Source organism: Cyclopterus lumpus, chromosome 9 (genome assembly GCF_009769545.1).
Source record: "Cyclopterus lumpus isolate fCycLum1 chromosome 9, fCycLum1.pri, whole genome shotgun sequence".
Lineage (NCBI taxonomy): Eukaryota > Metazoa > Chordata > Actinopteri > Perciformes > Cyclopteridae > Cyclopterus > Cyclopterus lumpus.
In genome coordinates, this window is record NC_046974.1 from 14,605,685 (window position 1) to 14,616,251 (window position 10,567).

The window sequence follows — 10,567 nt, forward strand, 5'->3', positions numbered from 1 at the left end:
TCCATAAGAGCGAAACTGAGCCACCCAAACTAACTCAACCGTTATGCAACCCTCCACATGTGGTCTGCGCTGCAGACCTTTTGAGTCGAGAGCATAGTTTACAAGTTAAGACACAGATAGGCTACGGTGTGACTGTCTACCTTGTGTGGCTCCTACCTTTGAAAGACTTGTAGGATCACTGCAGGTCTTTCTCCCCTCGCCGTCCACTTTCAGTTCACACCACTGCGCCGCTCGGTTCCCTTCAGTTAATTCTGGGCAGCGCTGGTCTCTTGCCTCTCCCCATTAAACTGCAAGGCACAAACACACGCGATCACTTCAGAGCATTCCTCTGGAACAAAACATCCAATCACAACTCACACGTTGTAACACTTGCTCCAGTCTCAGCCTGGACTCGGACGTCCTCAAATGATCAACTTCGTTTCTAAGCGCTCGTGTTGGGTGAAGACCTGCCAGAACTGCCAGAAGAAAAGGACTCCCGACTGTTGCAGCCGAGAGACGCCAAAAGGAATGTAATTACACGAAGACTTGCTGCATGTTGCAAAAGCAGCAGACACGCTCTTGTTTGCAGCAACCCCCCCACCCCCCCCCCCCCCCCCCCCCCCCCCGCTATTGTGCTCAGAGGTCTGTCTGGGCTGGTGTCCGCCTGTGGTCCTGATGCGAGTTTGTTCCGCGTCCCTTTGTTGTTTCTATCACACCTAGAGGGGGAAGCACATGGAGGAGGGAGCCCTTTCTGACTTTCTTTTGTCTGTCTTTTTTCTAAAGTAATGATCCGTCTCTGACTTTACATCACGAGGGATTTATCCACGATTTAAAAAAAATATGTAATACAGCTCGCCTGCATTTGATCCTCATCGCAACTGTCTCTAATGCTTTCTACTGATCTAATGTGTTCACTTCCCATGTAAACAAATGTCATGCTTATAATAAAAGTCCGTTTGCCCTTTCCTCTGCCGCGCCCATCTTTTTTTTCCTCCTCGACCCTTATCTCACCTAATTTCTCGCCAGAAGTTGAGCCCTCGCTGGGTAGTGGGGTGACGCGGTTGTCTCTGTCTCTCTCACTCTGCTCTCCTCCGTTTTCCTTCTCCCGTTGTCTCTCCTAGCGGCGGCAGAGCGGGTATGTTTCACTGGAGACCAGCCTTCACCACTACAGCACGGCAGCGCCAGTCAGCGCAGTGACGACAGCCTAGTCGCTTGTCACCAGTGCCACGCCCATTCATTCATAAAGATGAGAGCGTGCCAGCCTCCAGGCCGGACTGTGCGCACGGTGAGGTAAAAGATGCATTATAGACTATATAGGGTCATGTGCAATGCCTATGGCAACATGCCTCGAATTTGTGCGTCTCGTACTTTAAATATGTAGTAAATATTGTGCACTTTATGACTTGTACTATCTTAAGAAATTAAATAGTTATTTTCCACAAAAATTAAATTATTGATATTTGTGCCGGGATGTGTAATTGTCCACGGTATACTCTCTACGTGCAGTATATTCTATGAAGAGGCTATATTCATGTAATGTAACATAATTAGTGAATTGCATTACATTTGGAAACGTGTACATTTCACAGATGAAATTGAAGCTGAAACAGATTGACTATTGAAACAGATGACTATTGAAGCTGAAACAATAAATTAGTGTAGAGTAGTTATGGACCATTTGATAATCACTTATCAAATGTTTTGAAAGCAAAAATGACCCCCCAAAAAACATTGTTTATAATTTTCTCAAATATGAATATTTACTTGTTTTTTTAGTATATTATGTTGGTTAACAAAATAGTTTTGGACTGTCGGTTGGAGAAAACAAGACCATTAATGAATTGGTTAATCAAGAAAATAATCTCAAGATTATGCACAAATAATTGTTAGTTGAGCCACAATTGACACTTCATATACTGTGATATCCATACACATAGTAACATAGGCTATTATAATGTGAACATGAACTGGAGGAAGTATTTGTGATCTTGCTGGTGCTCACCGCCTCCAGCTTAAAGCGGCTCCTCCCTGCTTAGTCGGTCCCAATGCTGACTTCATTATGTCCACCTGCAAAACCTGCCAGTTTGTGAATGTTGTGTAACAGCATTTCAACACCTTTGTTTTTATCCTCACCAACCCAATTCCTTTTGAAACCATCGGGTGGATGTTCAAGACTAATACTTCAGGGAGGATGCTGCCTACAGCCATTGTTGAGAACAGATACTGAACTTTACCATAGACGCCATTAATCACTAATCAAACATCCGCCTGTGTGTGCTATCAAACATTTTTTGTGGCCAAACTCCTCTGACACCGATACCCAGGATATATCTGGTAAAGCAGAGCCGTTTGAGGGACTTCTTCAGTTGTCACATACTGACAATAGCCAGACAGCTCGTGTGAAGCTGAGAGACTCTTGGTGTTATCAAGGTTGAACTAAGTTATGGAGATATAATCAAATTACAAAGTATTCCATTTTCAATTAGAAACAAGCAGGGAGAGCACGGCAATGTACATAATGAACGGGGAAATAAAAAATGGATTCAGTCCTCAGTGTCAATTTGTTTATTGACACTGAGGACTGAATCCATTTTTTATTTTAAAAAAGCTGTGTATGCAAGTTTCTCTGGAACTTGGCAAAAGCAGACTGACAGCTGGATCTGTGAGAGGCCCCCTAGTCTCTCACAGATTCTCTACGACTCCTGCTCAGCATCTGAAACAGCCATTGTCCTGTGAAGGGAACGAAGCGGCCTGCCCAGGCTTGCTCCAATCTCAGCTGGCATGCAAGTCCTAGGCAACCATCCTCAGGCTGTGGCCAGCAGGCATGGAAATCATCACACAAACACACAGAGGCACGCACACAGAGACACACACACACACACACCATTACAGATGGGTGGTGGAACATTATGCTGTGGCCATGACATGGATACTGTTTTGGGATAAACTACTGCGTGTGTACCGTGGACCTGTGTGTAGTGTGCGATACACGGGTGTACTGAACCTTTATCTCAAAGTGTCTTGTGCAGCACTTTTCCACTGCCAGTGGCATAATGGGGGCGTCCACATGGTTCACCCCTCTCTCAGTTGCTCTTCTGATGGGGCAAACCGCTGATCCCAGGGTTGTGAAAGGCCTGCGTTGGCTGAATTTCCACAAACAAACCGAGCACACAGCACTCAACACAGACTCACACTCATGCAAATACACATTCAAGCACATAAATAAACAATACAAAACTCACACAGACACAAAACGGGGGATCTTTGTCCCCGCTCAGATCGATTTCACTCAGCAACTCTGTAGCGCCACTGTGGCATGTTAAGAGACACAATGGCCTTTGGCAGCATCCATCGAAAAACCACAATGACATCTAACTTTGAGTGCTGACTGACCACAATGGGCCTCTCTTTGCCTCTTTGCCTCTGCTATTCTTCTGCCTGATCTCACAGACAAAGCAGTGTTGCAGAAGTGCCAATTGAGCTTGAACAATCGCTCACAAAGGAGGCACTGACTTGGTGTTTCCAGCCCTCTTGCCAACTGTACCACATTCGGGGCAGTGTGGTGTGAAGGTAAATTGGCGTCATAAGCAGGTATACTCAGAAGCGCAACTTGATTTGGAGATTTCACAATTGGTATGAACTCAGGTTTAGTTACTTAGGTGATAATATTTATAAAATGAAATAGCACATAACTATCTGTTTCATTATCTTATTTCTTTAAAATACATAAGAGTTTATCTATATAATAAATGTGCATGTAAGGAAAATTTGATGTAAAAGACTGAATTGATTGTTCATCTTTTTCAATTGCACGTCCCAAAACATAACAGGAAATATAACTCAAATTAAATGGTAATGACACTGAGCCAGGAAGTGGTGGCCCACTAGAGTTGTGAATATAATTGAAATACTGATCAGCCAGAGACTGGTAGTTAAAAAAAAAATCCTATCCCAAGACTGTACAATACCCTCCTTACCTGCCCTAGTAACCTCCTAGATTCTGTATTTTACGTTTGTTTTTTCACGTGCTGTTTGACCCGTCATGACCCCATTACATTTGTGCACACTGTGTGCATATGTTTAGAGACCTCAAAAAAGCAGGGTTTGTGTAATTAATTGTGTTAACTGAGGGGCCAAATGTTACTTTGTAATTGTGGACAGAGATCTGATAAAGGATGACATAACCACAAACAGGAGTTCATCCCTCAATCTACCCATGCATTCATCCGACTCCACCAAGGGGTGCCATCCAGTCCTTGGCCAGAACGCACACAGTTTTGGGCACCTGGCCTCCTTGGCCCACACTGCCGGCTGTCTGATGTCCCTCCTGTGTGTCACTTAGATGCTATGAATAGACAGTGGCGTATGCTCAGTGCTGTCAGCTGGGCATTGGCACGTGTGGCTCATGTCAGCACGGCCACAACGCAATACTCCCAACTGGCGTCATTGCACCAACAGCACATTCGGGTCGTCATGGAAACAAGGACGATTACAACTACCGCTGCCCTGACATCCATTGGTTGTGTTTTCCAGACAAACTCTGATCTCTTTCTCTCTCTCTCTCTCTCTTCCTATGTATACCTGTCTTTCTTTCCCAATCTTTGACCTGCTCCTTTTTTATCCTCTTCTTTTCTCATTTCTTCCTTTCATTTCTCTCTCTCGATCTCTTTCTTTCTCTCTTTTTTGTTTTTGCTTTTCTGTCTCCTGTTTACGTGACATATGACGCTCAGCAGGGAACGGGAGGTTCGAGATTCTATCCTGAGGGCTTTATATTCATGAGCTGTCTTGTCATGGTCGTTCTCATTGCTCTAATGAAAATTACAGGAACACACCCACTGATCATATTGTATTTATGCAAGGTCTGGGGGCATCCAGTCTCCTTTGGATACTGAGTAAAGTGTGTTTTTGAGTGTGTGTCTTCTTCACTGGTGTGTCAATGGCCAACGCCAGAGCTTCTTAAGGTCTTCCAAGAACATGAGGTCTGTCACGTCTCACTTCTCCTCTGACCTTCTCTCATAGCCAAACTTCTCTCTATTTTCCTCTCCTTCCATCCACGGAGGCATGCGGTGTGGGAGCAACTGGCCTTAATGGGAGGGCGTGTGGGTCACTGCGTTTGTCAGGCAGATCCGACAGCTTTCTCAGGACATGTGAGCAGATTGCAGTGTTTGTACTTCTGCTTCATTTACCTTACTGTGTCTTGTCTGGCAGGCGGGAGGCCAGATGGGTGGAGGGGGCAGGTAGGCTATTAAGTTAATGAAACAAAACGAAAAGACAGGAGTTACTCCGCGGCTGAATCCTCGTCCCAGTATTTTGGTTTTGACGTTTTTATTCTCCTGACAGTGTGTATGACACATAACCATGCTTTCAAAATTATCATAATAGTTAATATTCATCTATTAACTATAATAGGCCGATGAAGCAAAAGCACACACGTTCATTATAACAGGCAGAGTCAGAGGCAGCCTTGCTCTCTCATACACCATGTGAGAGCACTGATGATGCTATGCACACTTTTCAAGCTTGAGTTCATGTCCAGTGAGTTAATAAAGAAAACACATTAACTCGCAATAGTTAACTCACAGCCAGTTTCTTTCTCTCTTTTTTGTTTTTGCTTTTCTGTCTCCTGTTTACGTGACATATGACGCTCAGCAGGGAACGGGAGGTTCGAGATTCTATCCTGAGGGCTTTATATTCATGAGCTGTCTTGTCATGGTCATTCTCATTGCTCTAATGAAAATTACAGGAACACACCCACTGATCATATTGTATTTATGCAAGGTCTGGGGGCATCCAGTCTCCTTTGGATACTGAGTAAAGTGTGTTTTTGTGTGTGTGTCTTCTTCACTGGTGTCAATGGCCAACGCCAGAGCTTCTTAAGGTCTTCCAAGAACATGAGGTCTGTCACGTCTCACTTCTCCTCTGACCTTCTCTCATAGCCAAACTTCTCTCTATTTTCCTCTCCTTCCATCCACGGAGGCATGCGGTGTGGGAGCAACTGGCCTTAATGGGAGGGCGTGTGGGTCACTGCGTTTGTCACATTAACTAGCAATAGTTAACTCACAGCCAGTCAGTTCAAGTTTAAACCACTCTGACTACCTCTATGTGTCATAAGGTTGTAAGTATGAGGGTGTTGGTAGTACCCAGCTCTCATGGTGAGTGACAGAGCAGCTGGGGGAGGATGTGTGGGGTAGAGGGTGTAAGTAGGACACCACAATTAATCTTTTCTGATATGAAAACTTGCCTGAGCCTTCAAGAACTAAATGCATTGTAGTCATCTTACCTATATGCTTTCTTTATTCTTGGATTCAACAGGAAATATAGAGTTCTAATAACAAGATGAATAAATACTTTGTATCCAAGAAGGTGTTGATAATAATCATAATAATGACAACAATCCGAAATACAAGCAGTTTACAGTTCCAAATTGTTAATATCAAAACAATATTATTCTATAAGTAGATACTTATGGGAAAAGAACACGTTACGAGCCAGGGAACCTTAAAACAATATATATGTTATAGAACTGTTATGGATTATAGACACGGAGTGCAACAGTAAAAGATAACATCATGCATAGAGGTGTGATTGTATGGCATTGCCAGACATGAGCTGCTGAGTTCCCGTACCTCTGTCATGGAAAAGGTTACCCAAACAACAATAAATGAAAAGCGTGCACTTGAACTAGAGCTCCCCTGACCATGATGACAAACCTTACACTGTCTCGAAAGAAACAATGGGGCATTTCAAGTAGATACATTTTTGTTTCTGCCTTGGACTGATTGAGTTTTGCTTGATTTGCAAGAACAAATGTTGCTTTGATTAATGAACTCCAAACAAACCACTAACACACATATGCACACACATACACACACACACATGTGGCACACGCACACCAGAGCTGAACTGAAGACCCTCTGTTGAAGCACAGCAGGTGCTATATAAAACGTCCCTCTCTGTGGTGGTACTGTGAGGGTAACGTTAAAACTCAACCAGTGTCCTATTTATTAATTGTGTAAAAATGCAAAATGCACTCTTTTGTTTCTTGGTTGTTGGACATGGTGCATCTGACACTGAGATTATTTAAAAGGACTATTGGTTCCATATCTGGGGTTTTGGAGGGTATCAGATAACTGTATGATAATCTCTGTTAGTTTGCCCGGCCACGGCTGCCAATTAAGAATGGTGTATGCGCACTGAGGTGAATGTCAAGTTGGTTCACTGCATTGCTCCGTCTCACTTTTTCTTACTGACACACACACACACACACACACACATCTATGGGCCAATACAGATAAACAAAGAACACATATAACCCAATGTTTGATGGAGATGTTTATGTATTTCAAATTCAGGTGGTGCCCCAAAGACACCCATTCATCTCTTTCATATTAACCCTATTAGCAGTCTCACTGACAGAGCACAAGGATATGGGTTGCCAGGATATTGCTGTTATTATTGCTGCAGCTCTATTTTGAGACTCAATAACTCTCACCCACACACTTGAGGTAAAGAGAGGGGTGGGAATTAAAAGCAACCATATTTTGATCAGTTTCATAAAGCAAAACAAACCTAAAAGTTGACAATGTGAATTATCTGTTGTATTATATTATATGTTCCTCAGTGGAAAAGAAACAACACAAAGCATTCCAGTCTAGTTGTGTCAAACAATTATATATATTATTTGGGTGAGAAACTCTCCTTTATTGAAAGAAAGGTGTGAAAACAAGTTATGATAGATCATTCCCACAGTGATTATTACTCATCGTATTATTACAATACTGTAAATATCTAACTAAACACATACGCATGCACAAATGTACACATGCAATCATTCACATTCACACTGATTCAAATCTGAGAGCAGACTGACTTTATTTGGAAGACTGTCTCAAAAATGAATCCATCATCATTTGAATGGTGCCATCTGCACATATGGCCACATACACACATTGGCATAAATACACACAATAACACACACTCCCAACGTCAGCACATCAACGTTGTCAGACAATCCAAACAGTGCCTAGTGCTAGGCAACCATGCCATCCTAGTGCAGATGGCAGGGTCTGATCATGTTTATTTTACTCTAATCTGATGCACTTAAGTCGCATTGCCTACCCATGCCATAAATGACGTTACGGGATATTGTCGGGATTGTGTGTGTGTGTGTGTGTGTGTGTGTGTGTGTGTGTGTGTGAGTGTGTGTGTGTGTGTGTCTATGTGTGTGTCTGTCAGGATGGACCAACTGATCGCTTCTGTAAAATGGACTACACTTAAACGGTCAGTGTACACATAACCCTGTATATACTATTTTTTAACAACTTAAATGACATCATCGATAAACCAATCAGTCAAGGATTGCCCCATGTCCTCTATGTTGATTCTCAGTGATGTATTTCTCCCATCTCTGGCATTCAATGCAACAGTGTTGTGCTCCCACATCTTTCCATATGGATCATCAAAACATACACAAACATGTTACAAACCTCAAATCAAAAATTAGTTAAATGTCAAATCTTTTAATGAATTGATTTTTTTGTTTCACCAGTGGAGCCTCGACTTTCTTTCAGAGAAGATTTGGAATAATGTGAGTCAGTAGGTTCCGTGTGTTAAGATATTCCCACAAATCAGAAACCCACATAAACAGGACGGGTGGAGTGTCCTGCCATGACATGTGTGTGTTTTCCATGGTACAGCTCAATGAAGCACTGTGGCTTCGGCGGTGGATGGGTTGGCATGGCCTAACTATAATTTAGCAATAAAACAGAGCTAAACTAGTATACTGCTATCAACCAATTTCCGTCATCGGTGCATGTTTGCAGACCGGATGAGCTGTGCAAGTTCTTAGGCCACTTCAGTCACTCCACATTCCAATTATCATAATCACAGATGTACACACCTTTTCTTTGATCTTTTCAACCTGTTCCACCGGAACATATTGTACTGCATACCATTTGACTATGTCACTTGCATATAATTATTAAAGTACATATGAAAACAATAATTGATTGTCACCATCCTTAACGACTACAAATATGACAAGATGGCCACAATTCAAAACTAAATGAACAAAACTATGGTTTAAACATTTTTAAAAGCTTCCCTTTTAAAAGTTTCTTTTGTTTTCCTGTTGGCAACTTTTAGGATTTGATTCGCTAGTCTCACTGTTCTTGGTATCATTTTCAGCTGCAGCAGGCAGCTGTTTTCAGCAAAAAACTCGAAAAATGCATTCAATGCTTCTTGCTCATAAAACAGAAGAAGTGGATAATTTGGCAGCTAAAGGGACAGATATTTTCCTCAGGAGTTGGTAGATACCAAAAACATAGCTGAAATAGAATGATAATTGGACTTACATTCGCCAGGTGGCCAGAAAAACGGCTGATCGTTACAAATGTTATTTGACCTAGTTCTGTTAGCACCCGTGTAGCTGTACGTCTGTCAGTCAGCAGTGACAGTTTTTTAGGTCTGTTGGGGCTGACATGGGAAGGAGGGGTTCCGTCTCATTTCAGTGTGTTTAAAAAGGAAGATCTATTTATACAGCATGTCTACAGGAGCTGGTTTCCTGGTTGCCTCGTCAGAGAGCTAGTCTGTCTGTGGCAGCAGGCTGGAGGGGCTTTAGGCTCTTCATCCCCCGTGGTGAGCCTCCATCCCAGTCGGCTTAGCAACACAGGCCCAGGCAGCTGCCACATGGCTGGATGGGCATGGGATAAATTGCTCTTCCTCCACCAGAATAATGAGTAAACACTCAAACAAGCAGCCTGAAAGATATTCATGTTGTGGTGTTCACCTACAGATACCTGCCACACCCACCAACACATATGGTCAAAACTGGTCCTGATGGATGAACCTGTATTGTGGCATGGTGTTTGACGATCTGGGCTTTGTCGGAACCCACGTACTTAATCCGCTTTAATTAGTAAGAATATGAGACTTCGAAACATGTCCTAATAGCTGGAAAACAAAAGGCCAGTGCCGTAATCATGCCATAATGACTTCTCAGAGAGCGTGTGTTTATCTGGGATTTTATTAAAGTGAAACATGGCACAACTGGGGGCTTTTCATTGAAGGTCTCATTTCACTCTCATTAATAAAATATTGTCATTGGGGGAATAGGATAATGAATGTTGCTCGACCACTATTATTACTAGACACACAAGCACGTACACACAGGCATAATTACACAGTCCAAATAGATTCATATCTGAACAGAGTTCATTTTGAGGTCTGTTCTCCCCCACTTTGTGTGCTCAGCTGTGTGTAACACCTAAGAGCCAACTATTGACAAGTATTGTAGCAGTACACAGCATGAGTGGCCCCGCGGCTGTGTACGGGACTAGAGCGTCGCACAGAACTATTGACTTAGGTAGTAACAAGGTATAAATTACTGCTGTTGTTTGTCTCCATGTTTTTCTATGAAAAGCGATGTTGTATGCCCTTTCTCTACTCTCGGCCCTTTCTTTAACAACCTCTTTTACTCTGCTCTGTACTTCCTCTGCTCTTCCAATCCTTTGCTTATTTCATATATCACTTTTGACCAACCTTTTCCTCCTTCATTACTGTTCCATTTAGTTATGTAATCTCAGTGTCC

General features: G+C 42.7%; 1 protein-coding gene across 3 annotated transcripts in view; it reads right to left on the reverse strand.

The window, feature by feature from the left end:
• The window catches only part of rhobtb4 (Rho related BTB domain containing 4), a 34,417-nt gene extending 33,260 nt beyond the window's left edge, over window positions 1-1,157 (reverse strand). For 2 of the 3 annotated variants that reach the window (XM_034540948.1, XM_034540949.1), the window contains exons 1-2: window positions 991-1,157; window positions 157-287 (exon numbers count right to left, since the gene is read on the reverse strand). The gene's annotated coding sequence lies outside the window, so the exon portion shown is untranslated. Of the gene's footprint in view, window positions 1-156; window positions 288-357; window positions 480-990 lie in introns of all 3 variants that reach the window. The other variant, XM_034540950.1, reaches the window with a different exon arrangement.
• Between the last annotated feature and the right edge of the window lie 9,410 nt (window positions 1,158-10,567).